The sequence below is a fragment of the Protopterus annectens genome, chromosome 3.part0 (genome assembly GCF_019279795.1).
Source record: "Protopterus annectens isolate FY-2018-M chromosome 3.part0, PAN1.0, whole genome shotgun sequence".
Taxonomy (NCBI): Eukaryota; Metazoa; Chordata; order Ceratodontiformes; family Protopteridae; genus Protopterus; species Protopterus annectens.
Genome location: NC_056731.1, coordinates 1,436,742,961 through 1,436,758,372, shown reverse-complemented (window position 1 = coordinate 1,436,758,372; position 15,412 = coordinate 1,436,742,961).

Below are 15,412 nucleotides of genomic sequence, written 5' to 3'. Positions count from 1 at the left end.
TCATTCATAAATATGAGCATCTATATCACCTCATACATCAACACCAATTTAAATATTCTCATCATGTTTCCTCTCATACAATCTATCACCACCCCCCACCCTTATCTGGTTCATCTTAATTACGTATTTCTGTCTCAATAGTTGCATGTGTCTTTGTTCATCATCTAAGTTACTAAGCTGGAACTGATGCACAGAAAATTTGTGATGTCACCGATCTGTGACTCTTGTCTGATAAATCTTATAACTTACATTACCTTTTTAGAAAATATTTGGTTTGGTCTGGTATTGGCATTTTGGATGGAAGCATAGTGGGGGAACTACTTGCATTTTTTTTGGTTTTCATGAAAATTTTTTAAACAATTTCTAGAAATAAAGATGAAAGGTATGCTTTTTTTTATGACATTTCACAGAAATAAAATCTTTAAAATTTCATTAAACACTCCTGAATTAAAGGAAAATTGAGAGGGGTTTATGTGCAGCTACTAAGCTTAACCACAATTAGGAAAAGGTGCTAAATACCGTGAAAGGTAATAATGATTTTAAGATTGCCAAAATAGTTCTGCAATTTAAAAAGGAATATAAAGGTAATAAATATTGCTCAGTTTTAAGAGCTGAGAGAGCTGATATTTAATGATTTTTGTAATAATTTTATATGTATTTGTATAATGAATTAATATGATTTTAATTTTTTGTTAATTATTTATTTGATGTATAACTGAATTTGTAATGTGGATTAAATTATTTAATTTTATCATTGTTGATTTATGAAAACATGATTAACATGGTTGATTGTAGATTATAATTGAATTCAGTGATTGTTTAGTCCTAGCATGAAAAAGTGGCCTGACGAGTAATTTGGCCTGTGGTCCAAGTTGTATCTGGTATGCCTTGTTTTGTGGTTGAAGAATGGTAAGTTGTTTAGCTTGATAATACAAGATAAAACATAGTTGTAAAACAGCCGTAGAAAATAATACAAAGTTTAAAACATAGTGACAGATGTTGAACATAGTTACAGATGTAGAACATAATTTATCAATGGACAAATGAAGCAATTTGTTTGTGTAGTACATAACAGACAGTTATACTTGTAGCTACTAGAAGTTCTTATTATATGGTAAGTAGCTAGATTTATTAGCAACCAAGCTTGCTAGAATTAAGATAGTTAGTGGGGTGCAGAGAGGCGTAGTGGGTGGGTGGAGTGGGTGATGTTGGAGAGGGGGTGCAAGGGCATACCCAGCATGTTTTTAAGTGTGCTTTTAGTAAAGATTTGAAGTGGGTGCCAGAGATTGCAGAGATAATTGAGGGTGGAAGGGAGTTCCATAATTTGGCTATAGTGCAGGAGAATAATGCTTCTCCAGCAGAGTTTGGTCTTGTGACTTGTAGGAGGTTTTTGTTGCTGGTGGTAAGATAGAGTTGGAGTAGATTCTAGAGGGATGGGACTTTTACTGGATGATTTACTAGTTTGTGGGTGAGTGCGAGTTGGTACCATTGAAGGAGGTGAGGGAGCTCTAGCCAGCCCAGTTCTGCCAGTGAGAGACAGTGGTGACTATGGTAGGAAGCCCCTGTGGTGAATTTGGCAATTTTGTTGTTGCAGGCTTCAAGCTTATTTAGGTCACATTGTCTTAGATTATTATATATTGGAGAGGCATAAAGTAGGGTGGAGATAAGGTGAGAATTTGCTACTGAAATCTTTGCAGCTCTGGTAAGTAGTTGCTGATTTCTATATAGTGCTCCTAGTTTTTTGTGCACTTTTTTAATGGTCATGGATATGTGAATGTCAAAGTTCAGTTTGTTGTCTGTTTCCACTCCTAGCAACTTGGTATGTTCTGTAGGATGGATAGTGGCATTGTCTTTTGCTGTGATGTTAAAGTGAAAGGTGTCTTGGGTAAGTTTGGTGGGTTGGAAGATTAGTAATTTAGTTTTGTTTGGGCTGAATATTAATTGGGTATGGGATAACAGAGTTTCAACAGAGGAAAATGCATCCTTTGTGACTTTTTGCAGTTCAGGTAGAGAGTGGGCTGTGCAGATGATGGTTGAGTCATCTGCATATTGTATGAGGGGGCCATGTGTGGTGTCAGAGGCTAGATTATTGGTGAAAACAGAGAAGAGCAAGGATCCAAGGAAGGACCCTTGGGGAACCCCTATGGAGACAGGTGGTTGGGGGGATAGGTCATCCTGCTATACAACAGATTATTGGAGGTCAGACAGGTAACCCTGGAACCAGTTAGTGACTGATTGAGAGAAGGATAGGTTATTGAAAAGACAGATGAGTTGTTTGTGTGGTACCATGTTGAAAGCTTTAGAAAGGTCTAGGAAAGTAGCTGAGGAGAGATAAGCATCATTTTTATGTTGTAGGATAGTGTTAGTGAAAGAGAGTAAGACAGTGGTGGTGCTATGGTTTGGTCGGAAACCATGATGGGTGTTGGAGAGGAGGTTGTTAGCAAGGAGGTGATCTGAGACCTCAGAATGGATGCATCTCTAGTATTTTGGAGAGTGGAGAGAGAATAGCTATGGGGCAGTAATCGGTTAGCTCTGTAGAGGGACCGCGTTTGTGGAGGGGAATTATGTGTGATATTTTCCATAGTGTAGGAACGTAACCTTCTGACAGAGATCTGTTAATCAAGATAGATACTGGTTAGGCTAGAACGTCAGCTATGAGTTGTAAGTATTCACTTTGGAGGTTGTCTGCTGCTAATTTGGTGGGTTTAAGTTTAGTTAACAGTTGTTTTAATTTGGAGGTAGGAACAGGAGAGAATGAGAAGCTAGAGGGGAGATTGCTAGTTGAAGTTGAAGGAGTGGGTTTGAGGAGGGAGTTGTGTTGTCTAGCTAGTGATAGTACAGTTTGTGTGAAATGTGTGTTGAAAGATGTAGCAATATTTTCGGAGGAGTGAGTGATGTTAGGAGTAGGGGTACTTACTTTACCTGGGTGGAGGATGGAGTTTATTGAGGACCAGAATTGTTTGGGGTTATGTTGGGAGGAGGTAAGGGCAGACTGGTAGTACTGGATTTTGTCCTGTTTTATTAGCTTTTTGACTCTATTGTGTAGTTCTTGGAATTTTTGTCTAGTAGAGGGGTTTTGGTTTTGTGCCAGTGCTCCCAGGCTTTTTCCCTATTTTTCATTTCAGACTTAGTTGTTTTCTGCAGCCATTGTGCTGGTTGGGCTCTGGTTCTGGAACGTTTTAGGAGGTGTGATAATTCAGGATGCTTAGGAAGGTTTTATTAAAGTAGTCAACTGCTTCATTTAGACTGAGGTATTTTAGAGGTTGCCAATTACATTCTTTAAGGGATGAGCTGAATGAGAAAGGGTTGAAGTTTATTTTTTTGTGTATTTGATGGTAGATGACAGGTTTCACTTGGTATAGGAGTTTTCTGAATAGGAATGTTGGGGAGTGATCACTGAGGCTGTCTGATAGGCAGCCTGATATATATGACTGGGGACTCTTATTGACTAGTATCCAATCCAGGGTCATGTGTTTGTTGGAGCTTTTATTTATCCTAGTAGGTGACTGGACTAGTTGGGTGAAGCCATGAAGGTTTACATGATGGGTTGGGTGGTTGTTAGAACAGGCTTGCCAGTCATTCTTGAAGTCTCCTAAAATTAGAGTTTCTTGGGGTATATGGTGGTAGTCCAGCTGAGGAGGTTTTCCAGTGGAGGGATGTTTTGGTCAGGTGGGAAGTAGCAATCTATTATGTTTAGGGTTTTATTTTGGTTTATTATAAGGTTGGTATATATTATTTCCTCCTTACCTATTTAGAGAGCTGCTAAGTTTAAGATCTGGATGTTTAGATGCTGTTTAAATATTATAGCTATACCACCTCCTTTTTTGTTTAATCAGTCTACTCTTAGTATACTGTAACCAATAGGGAGGATTTGCTCATTGGTAATGTGTGGTTTTAGCCATGTTTCAGTAAGGATCACTGTATCAGGGGAGTACAATGGTACTATGGAGTTCATGCACCTTTTTGGATATACTTATGATATTTAGGCTTAGCAGAAGGAGGTTGCTTGCTTTTCTATTGGCAGTGATTTGGGAGAAGTTGTAGTTTTTAGTCTGATTATGAGGGGTGGGGTTGAAGTTTGAGGGGCCCGGATTGGGATGGATGTCTCCACTGAGTGCTAGGTTAGATATGGATGAGATTATTAGTTTTATCAATTTTTTAATATGCTTGGTTATTAGGGACGTTTTATGATTGTGTTCTGTGGGTAATAGTTATGGTGGTAGGGTTGTTATGTTAAGGCATGAGGATGAGTTTAGTTTAGGTACTGTGGTTGGCAGAATGTGGGTTTTCTCCGGGTGCTCCGGTTTCCTCCCACATCCCAAAGATATGCTTAGGTGGATTGGACACTCTAAATTGGCCCTAGGTGTGAGTGTGTGCGTGTATGTGCCTTCTGTGGAAGGTTGAGTGCTGGGCTGGCAACTCGACACCGTAAAACTCCACTGCCAATCATGAGCAGACAAGGTGATCCACTGTGGCAACCCCTAACCGGGAAAAGCTGAAAGAAGAAGAAGAAGAAGACTGTGGTTGGCAGAATATGTGGAGGGTGCATAGGGACGGAGTTTGAGCTAGTGAGAAAGTAGTAGAGTAGGGGTGAGATATGAGTGGTGGTGAGTGTAGTAGTACAGTGGTAGTGGTTGAGTGAGGGAATGGTGGAGGTTTGGTAAGATGTGATGTATGCAAGGAATGTACATGCAGTGAGTACAGGTATGGTGTGCTTGTACATGTTAGCAGAACAGGAGGGATAGTAGTGGGAAGCTGGAGGAGGTAGTGTTGGTGTAATGATTTGGTAGGTGGTTGGAAAGATGGGAGTGGTTACTAATTACCTATAAAGGTAGGACCACTGGGGGTGGGTGGGAATTGGGGGAAGGGAGAGGAGCAAAGCATGTAAGAGATCCTGTAGGAGGGGCTGGAAACATTCAGGTAACAAAGTACACTGCTAGCAGATCAGAATGCTTGTGTATGTAAAGGATTAAGGAGGTAAAATAATACCTAGTAGCAGGTCAGAATGGTTGTGTAATTAAAGGTTAAGGAGGTAACAAAATATCTACTAGGGTTTAAAGGCAGCTACATAAGAAAGAAGGTGTTCTCTATTGCATTAGTTTAAGTAGTGTAATGGGGAGGGCTGGTAGGATGGGAGCCGGTAAGCTGTAATTGCCACTAGTTGCACAAATACAGTAATCACAGTATTAAGCTGGTTATTACTGCTAGTTTACTTTAAATAATGTGCATAGGTTCAAGAGGTACATACACTTTTAATGAACAAGAGAATAGAGCTTGAGCAAATTCTCGGAGAGTGCACCTTCCTTCTGCTTGAATTACAGTGGTGTTGGCCAGGTAGGGTTGGTTCTTCAGAGTCAGGGCACCCATTAGGAGAAAGGCAAACTGTAGGTAAAAATGGAAAGAAAAAACAATTGTTGTAGTGGGACAAATAGCACTAGAGGAGGTTTAGGGGGGATATGACTAGGAGGTGGGACTGGAGAGGAAGGCAAAAAAAGTGGTCTAGGCTGTATTACCTAACAAGTATATTAAAACAATGCAGTAAAAAGTATACATCTGCTATAACATGAAGTAGAACAGTATGACTCATTTGTAAATGCTACATAAGGTCAGGCAGTTCATTAATGAAGCAATTTAGTAGATAGGTAGATGATTTAAACAACAACAGTATCTAACAACTATCTGCAAAAGTTTAGTAATTGTTGTATAATATCAGGCTATTAATTAAATGCAGTGTTGTAGCTGTGCAGGATAACTAATGAAGAGATGAATGCCAGCTAAGAGCCTACACTAGTTTAGTTAGGCACATAATATCAGGCTATTGATCAACTACAGTATTGTAGCTGAGCTGGATAACTAATGAAGAGATGAATGCCAGCTAACAGCCTACACTAGTTTAGTTAGGCACATAATATCAGGCTATTGATTAACTACAGTACTGTAGCTGAGCAGGATAACTAATGAAGAGATGAATGCCAGCTAACAGCCTACACTAGTTTAGTTAGGCACATAATATCAGGCTATTGATTAACTACAGTACTGTAGCTGAGCAGGATAAATAATGAATAAATAAATGCCAGCTAACAGCCTACAACTGCTTTAGTTAGGCATATAACACAGGGAGCTATATTGTAACAAAATGCCTACCAACAGTCTACAAACTTAATTTGAGCTAATAACACAGATTGCTATATTGCTAGTCACAGCAAACCATCACTTTTAGCACAACTGCGGCATTACTACAGTCTTGCCGGACTTTATAGGCAGTTAAGCACATTTAAACACAGTGATCATACTGTAACCTGTGTTTTTGCTAGGATTCCAGCTCCATACACATAATACAAATGAAAAGGTACATTAAAACAAATGATTGTACTAATTCTTATAAAAAGGTACCCAGACCAGAGATAGCAAATAGGTACATCAATTCCCTATAGCCATTTTCAAAAATAGGCAAAAATACTTGATTTTGCAACTTACGTGGAGTGCACAGCTTTATCGGTCACTTGCGGCATCATAACAGTACAGGGGATAAGAAATGCTATTTGAAAATGGTGCCGGACGCCAACTAGCATAGATGAAGCTTTGGGTGGAACCCTATTGGGTGGGGGGGCAAGGCTACAAGTGTGCCGAGAAAGGTAAGGACCTGTGCTACAAAAAAAACTAACTTATAGTGTAAACTAAGACATGGGACTGAGAAGAGAATCCCTTAGCAGGTCAGATTGTTTGTGTATTTAAAGGTGTAGGGGGTAAAAATAATAACTAGTAGCAGGTCAGAATGCTTGTGTATGTAAAGGATTAAGGAGGTAAAATAATATCTAGCAGCAGGTCAGAATGCTTGTGTAATTATAGGTTAAGGAAGTAACAAAATATCTATTAGGGTATAAAGGCAGCTACATAAGAAAGAAGGTGTTCTCTATGGCATTAGTTTAAGTAGTGTAATGAAGAAGCAAACCATACAAATTTAGTGCGTTGATCCTTTCAACCAACTTTATGTTACAGTACTTTCTCAGAGTTATTTATTAAACTTGACATCACTTCTTTTAATATCTTAATTAATATCACAATATTTCTCACATCATTTAAACATTAATACAAACCTAATCAACTTGTTTGAGTTGAAATTGTGCCATTCAAATCTATTTCATCAATTTTATAAAATAAAATAAACATGTTAAAAAGCATTGTAATATGCACATATATAACTATTCCTCCAAATTAACAAATAATATTCTCCCTTAGTTAAAAAAAAAACTGCTAGGGAAATGTTTTCATTAATATCAAGGCTCTTTGTGGTATTCAATCTGATTTGCCAAAGAAGTTTTTTGAATACTAACAAATTTTCGAGTCACCTTCTCTGTTGTCCATTACCACCCTATCAATGAAAAAAATATAAATTTGTTGAATGATGCACAACTTAAAGAATGTTTATAAAGTACATTATTCTCCTTACATTTTTTAATATTGTACATGTGGTCATATATTCTGTGTCTCAACCTTCTTGTAGTTTTACCTACATAAAATGTGGCACATGAGGCGCAGGTAGCCAGGTAAACCATCATCTTTGTGTTACAATTACATCTACCCGGACACTTCAAAGCCCTGTCTGCACCATAAGGCATGACAAAGGGACCATCATTAATGAATCAACAATACATACATCTCCCACATTTTGGAAATTGTGTACTGTTTTTTTATCATGGGGTTCACCTTTAACCAATTTTTTTTAATATTGTTACCCTCTAGTGTATACTACTTTAGGGCTTTTGCCCAAAATATTAATAAATTCTTCTGTAAACACAAGATGCCAACAATTAAATATAAGTTTTATCAATTTTGAGGCCACCATATTATAAACTATTAACATAGTTCCGTCTGTATTTGCCCGCAGTGTCATATAACTGCTTTCTAAATCTGCAGATGTTACTGTCAAACTCTGGGCAAATCTTGTTTTCCTACCTTCAAATATTTCTAAACTTATCTGTCTCAATAACTCATCATGATAGTATCTTTCTTTAAACAAATTCATCAAAAAACCCAACTCCTTATTGAATGCATTATCTTCTGAACAAAACCTAGAAAGATGCCATCTGACCCATAACCACACTTGTTTTCTGCTTAAAGGGATGACCACTGTTGAAATGCAAGGACATGTTAGAATAAGTTGCTTTTCGGTAAATACTGGAAATGTGGTATATTTCTTTCAACATCCTTTTCTATGGTAACAACCAAATAACTTATTTCTTTGGGTTTGTGTGTCGAGGTGAATTTTAAAAATTCAGTAATACCCTTCAAAATCCATCAAACTCTTCAAAAGAAACCATGTCTCCACTCCATAATACAAATATATCATCCAAAAACCTGAATTATTTGTATAATTGTCCTTGAAGGGGCAATCTCTGAACTAACCACATTCCCATTGTGCCAGAACTTTGTACGTGAAACAACATGCTAGGCTTTTTCATATGCACAAGCCAAGACATAGAAAAGATATCATCTGACTTGTGTATGTTTACAAAAGCTGTAGGCATCTGTGCTCTATCTTGCCATTTCCTTCACACACTGCATCACTTATCATTATTTGCTACATCAATGTTTTATTCTACATGCCAGTGGTAAATCTGAAGGTCTGAGTGGAAAAAGGAAATATCATTTCATCAACTTTCAGCATTTTTCTCTTGTATCTACCATTTAATTACAAAACGGTGTGCTTTTGCCTCCGTAAAATATATTCTCTCTTTATGCCTGTAATTTTGAATGCAAACACATTCACAGACGCAATAAATTGTCCAGTCTACTGAGCTGCCTGCCATTTCTTGGTGTGGCAGACATTGAGAATAAAGCTATAGGCTACAACTCTGACTATTCTATGTGACAAATGTATTAGCTGATTTCTAATTGGAACTACAGTTAATGTGAATATTAAACCTGGAATTTGCATTAAAAGTAAAAATGGCAATGCTAAGGTCTATGCAGTAGTGACATGCCATTACTTTAAGAATAGGTAAATAGAAATTAATATAATATACTTTGCTATAATGAAGACTGGCAGATGAACAACTTATTCGTACTATCTTATAATTATTTTAAAGGGTCAACATCTTTAGAATATTGGAGGAGCGACCCCATTTTCTTCCTAACCAGAAAGTGCCTGCTTTTATTCTGGAATACTTAGTGCTTATTGAAGCAAACTGTACTACAAGAGTGTAATAGCTGCTTCTTTCCTATGGTTGTTTGTTTAAGAGCTGGAATTTCTGCAGTCTGTATTTATAATGGACTGTTGAAGCTAATACCTCATAGGCTTATTGGCAATGTTCCTAAACGCACCAGTACTACAAAATATTTCTTTCTACAGAAGATTGTACTCAAAACTCAAAATCCTGAAAATATATAGGACACAAAGAATAACAATATTCCAGTACAAGGAATCATAGAAACACAGACAAGATATAGGATAGCACTTTTCACCAAGTATAGGCAGGGGAACAAGCACCCCTGCACCCCTCATGTGGGGGCTGCACCCCCCACACCCCATCCTAATTAAATATAAATGAACTTCAAGATTGCACTCCACAGAAAAAATGGCAAATATACCATCATATGTTTCATGACTGCCTATTGTAATCTTAGTAATGTTCCAGTTTAACTTGCTATACTACAACATAACTCATGATAGTGTAGTGAAGTGCAATCTTGGAATTGATATATTTAAGTAGCAGGGGGTGTGAGGGGGTGCAGCTCTCCACAGGGGTGGTGCAGGGGGCTTGTCCCCCTGCTTATATTTGTATAATGTCATATGGTTTGTGTTGTCTATAGTCAGTATATGTATCCTGTGTGTTTTTCAGTATTTTGGGATTCAGGATTTTGAGTTTTCAGGATTTTGAATTTCCAGGATTTTGGGCTTCTAGATTATGAAGTTCAGGATTGTGATATTTCAGGATTCTGAAGTGAAACCATATATATATATGTGTGTGTGTGTGTGTGTGTGTGTGTGTGTGTGTGTGTGTGTGTGTGTGTCTATATATATATATATATATATACACACATACATATATGCATGTGTATGTGTGTGTGTGTGTGTGTGTGTGTGTGTGTGTGTGTGTGTATAGCTATATATATATCTATATATCTATCTATATCTATAGCTATATATATATATATCTATCTATATCTATATATATATATAATCTATTTATATATATATATATATATATATGAGTTCACTTCTAAATCTTGAATTCTCAAAATACTGAACTCAAAAGCTCAAAAGCTCAAAATACTGGAAACTCATAATACTGAAAACTCATAATATCAAAAAACATACAGGACACCAACACAGACTATACTGCAGCAGAAATACATACAGAAACAAAGACAAGACAAACCATATTAGTCTACTCCAACTATAAGCAGAGGGGCAAGCCCCTCTGCACCCCCCACACCCCCTGCTACTTAAATATATCAACTCCAAGATCATACTTCACTACACTAAGATGAGTTATGTTGTAGTATAGTACATTAAAAGGAAACATGACTAAGGTTACAACAGGCAGTCATGAAGCATGTAATAGCATGTTTGACATTTTCTTCTGTGAAGTGTGATCTCGGAGTTAATACATTTAAGTAGCAGGGGGTGTGGGGGGTGCAGCCCCCACATAGGGGGTGCAGTGGGGCTTGCCCCCCTGCTTATAGTTTTAGAGGAGTAATATGTTTCTGTATGTATTTCTGCTGCAATATAGTAAGTGTTGGTGTCCTGTATGTTTTTCAATATTAATATATATATAGGTTCATAGGTTCATAGGCAGGTACTAGGCTATCGGCCCTGGGCCTATACAAGCCCAGCCAAAAAGGTACCCTGGCTTTTGCCACCCAAGGAAATTATTTTCCTGTGCCACTGTCGAGCAGAGCCACAGAGGTGATCCCCAGGGTGAATTTCCTATTTCCCATCCAATCATCAAGATTTTTCTTGAAAAGTGCTAATGAGGAGCTTTGTTTGATATAGATAGGTAGTTTATTCCAGAGTATGGGAAGTCTCTGGGACAGGAATCTATCCCTCCGGCATGTTCTGTTTATTGTGGTGACAATAGATATATGTATATGTGTGTGTGTGTGTGTGTGTGTGTGTGTGTGTGTGTGTGTGTGTGTGTATGTATATGTAGGGTTTATGGTTAATCGTCGAAGAAAACATCCATTGAATGACATTTAATCATAGACTGACAATCTAAACTCCTTTTTGTCATATAGGCTTTTCATCATAAACCAAATCACCGAACAGTTATAGTTGGCCAACATCTGGATTGTCCGATGATGCTGGCAACTAAAATTAAACAATAAGAATGTTCAAAAATACAACTTCTAAAGTGCACACTTTTTAAAATAAAGTACAGAAAGCCTCTTATATGTTAATAAATAATAATATTATCCCCTTATGAATATACGACCTCAGAGCTAGTATATATAAACAGCAGGGGTGTCGGGGGTGTAGCCCCCACATAAGCAGTGTTTGGTGTTTACCAAGTCGTCCTCTTTCAGGGGGCTGCACTCCCAGATCCCCATTAATTATGCATACCAACTCAGAGATCACACATTTATAAGAGTATAATATTGTCATTTATTAACATATATGAAGGATTCTGTATTTTATTTTATAGAGTGTGCACTTTAGAAGTTGTATTTCTGAACATTACTTTTGTTTAGTTTTAGTTGACAGCATCACTGGACAAATCCCGATGCTGGCCAACTATTTCTGTTTGGTGATTTGGTTTACAATGTAAAGCCTATATGACAAACAGCAGTTTCAATTTGTTGCATTCGAGTAAATGCCATTTTATGGATACTTTCTTCGGCGATTAACCATATATGTTTATGTATATGTACATGTATATGCTCATATTGTGTGCCATTGCTCTCTTTTTTGTTGGGGTGTTTTGAGCTTTGCATCTCAGATCTTGTTGGAGCCAGATTTGATGTCTTTTTAGTGGATTTGATTATTCTATTTAATCCCTTCAAATGCCAAGGAAGTGTTTTTTAATTATTTAAATTGTTCATCGGTTCATAGGTACTGTAAGTACTAGGCTAACTGCCCTTGCAGGCCTTTTTAATCCTATCCAGTTTCCGTTTTTCTGCTCAAATTAACCTACTCCATTTGTTTAGATATTGGGCTATACCCATCCCATGGTTGATAACTATATATTACCCCTAATGAGAATAACTGGGATTGTACCATAGATAATTTCAATGGACCTATGCATGGGATAAAGCATTTAGGTGCGGTCTCTGTCCATTAGTAGCTTTGGAGTAAATTTTGTGTTTTCCATCCATAGAGTCAATTTGCACTTGAATATGGACATGGCTGAACTTTGTTTTATGTGGATGGTGAGTCTGTTTCAGAGCAGTGATATCTTCAAACAGATATACCTGTCCTTCCAATTCATTTGTTTGATGTAGCAGAAGAGGTTTAGATCTTTAGACCAAGTATTTCTGATGCCATTTAACATGTTAATGTGCAGTAAATCCATCAGTACTTGGTCAGAGAAAGCCTTGTATGCCAAACACAGGTTACATCTTAGCAGTCTGTAAGATACCGAGAAAGCAACAGGGTTTTAATTTAGTTGGTGTAGGACATATTGTTCAGAGCTTGTATCCTTTTAGTAAGGTGCCTCTGTCAGCATTGCAGTTATTGCATGTGTTTAGACAGATACATGCCAAAGCTGGCATTATATTCATTGATTAGCCTAATGACGGCTGAGTAAGGGGGGACAGTGACATCCCTAGATCTATACACAATCCCTTTGTTTATAAGCTGTGCAATATAGAAAGACTTTCTTATAACAATGGACATATGTTGGGCAAAAGTTAGGTCACTGGCCACGTAAGTTTCCAAATCCCAACCGATTCAACTTTTAGGGTTGTATTGTCATTGTGGTACTTCCTTGGAGTAGATGACTTCCAAAAGGATGCAATAATGCATTTTTGGCATTTAGTTTCAGTCCATGATTTTGGCACCAGTAATTTATTTGGGACAAATCTCCCTGCAGGATGGCTAAGTCATTTGGGGATTCAATGTCTGCTCCTAGCTTGTAGTCATCTGCAAACTTAGTCAGTCAGAGCATTTTGGTATTGGGTATTTACTTCAAAATGTAGATGCCAAACAAGAGATATCCCAGTACAGAACCCCAGGAGAATCCAATGGTGAATGCCCTCCTTGTGGAAGTAACTTCCCATATTTTGATTTCCTGCATCCTATTTGCAAGCCTGTTGGCAATCCAGTGGGTGGCATAGGGGCTTATTCACAGTTTATTTAGCATTTCTGCTATGCTTAGGAATTGTGCCAAAAGCTTTGCCCTGGTACATATTTAATATCTGAGTGACGTTTACTTTTTAACATCTGAGCGAATACCATTTTGCATATTTTAATCCATACTGCTAATTTGGCACAGCTTAGTTTGGGAAAGTCTGGGGGCCATATAGAACTATTGCTGGTAGTTATACTGTGATAGAGGGTAATTTGCTGCCACTCTGGTGGTTTATATTATTGCTATCCTAGTAGCAAGCTGTGCCTGATTTGCTTTTTAAGTTTTGTTTTATTTATGAATATGCATTGTGCTCATTTTCACACTATGGCACCCTGCACAACACCACTGTGGGAAACACAGCACAGCACCTGTTTAGTATCTTTCATTAGTCATTCTTAAAGTAACTGGACAGCCTCACAGAGTACTTAGCAATCACTAAGCATGCTCATTGAATGTTTCAGCATAGCCGTATTCCTGAAAATCTGTGCATGGTTGAGTGAGGCTATCAGTTGCCAGTCAAGCATTTCACTGCTTTGGTACTGTCGTAGGTTGAGAGTGTTTGCATTGGGCTGTTATTAGTTGTGCACATGCCCCTCAGTGCAATTGCACTGCATAGGCTCCATATTACTATAGTAGTTTTGTACCATCTGTACTGTCCTCAGATTGTGTGTGCATTTCGAGTGTGTGTGGCTGCAATAAACCACTCTTATCTGGTCAGTGTTAGTTTTGCCTTCACTTAGCCTAGTTCTCCTTGTACACCCTACAGCTAAGCCAAACTCTGACCAATATACCATGAGCATTTATTTATCTATTTTATTTTACATTTGTTAACCGGGGGTGTCTGATTGAGCTGAAAAGGCCCTTTTTCAGCAGAGGCCCGGGGAGAAAAGCTCCACAAAGAAAAATTACAGACACGTTTATTTATTTAGACATGATCAGTATACACACATTTTACAGGAGACATGTTTTTACAGTGGTATGCGGCACATAAACAGTTACAGTGGAGAGAACAAACAAAAAAATATAAATTTTAAAAACAAAGGTAATTAATAGATTTGTGGTGTACAGCTGAAATTTGGAACATAGGTAGAATACATACATAGTACCCAGGTACAGTACATACATTGTAGATTAGCCAGTGCTTGTGAGTAAGATTGAAAGCTATTATCAAGTGATCTAGATTTTGTATGTATGTGTTATCCGCTTTCACTAGCCTGGGGAGCAATCATGGCACTGCCAATTTTCCGTGAGATGTTGCCTGATGAGGTCTTTAAAGGAGGCTTTGGATGATGTGTTTTGAATGCTTGTAGGGACAGAGTTCCATTTTTAGCCACACTGAACTACTATATAGTGCATCTCCAAAGCTATTGTAGTTGTTGGTGACTTCTAGTAGTAGTTTGCTTGATGATCTAAGAGGCCTTTTGGCTGAGTGATGTTGTACTAGGTTTTTGAGGGCAGGACACTTATAGGGAGGTAATAGATAGAATGACAGAGGCAGAGCTGATTGTAGGTTAGGAGGTTGGGCAGTTCAAGCCAGTGGAGCTGTCTCAAAGCAGTACAGTGATGAGTTCTATATGAGCAATTTGCAGCAAAGCAGGCAATTCTGTTATAGCAGGCTTCCATTTTGCTTAGTTCAGTTTTGTTGAGATTAGTCAGAATGTGAGATGCATAGAGTAGGGTGGATAGAAGTTGGGAGCGAGCAATGGCTGATCTTGTGTTGTTGGTAAGAAATGGTTTGATACAGTAGAGCGACCCCAGTTTGGCATGTACGTTTTTAATAGTTAAGTTGAGATGACTATCAAATTTTAGGTGGGAGTCTATGGTTATTCCCAATAGCTTAGCCTGTGCCACTGGAGCAATTGGAGTAGCATTAGTGGAGTAGATAGTGAATTGACTGTTAGTGTTTTTGTTAGAACTGGTTATAATCATAAGCTGAGTTTTCTTTGAATTGAGGATAGGTTGGGCTTTGGTAAGGTAGTTTTCAACGTCAGAGAATGCGAGTTGAGTTGTTTGCAGGAGGGTGGGAATGTTTTGTGCAGCACAGATTAAGGTAGTGTCATCTGCATACTGAATTATAGATGCACGCTGTGTGGAGGTATGGCGGTCATTTGTGAAGACTG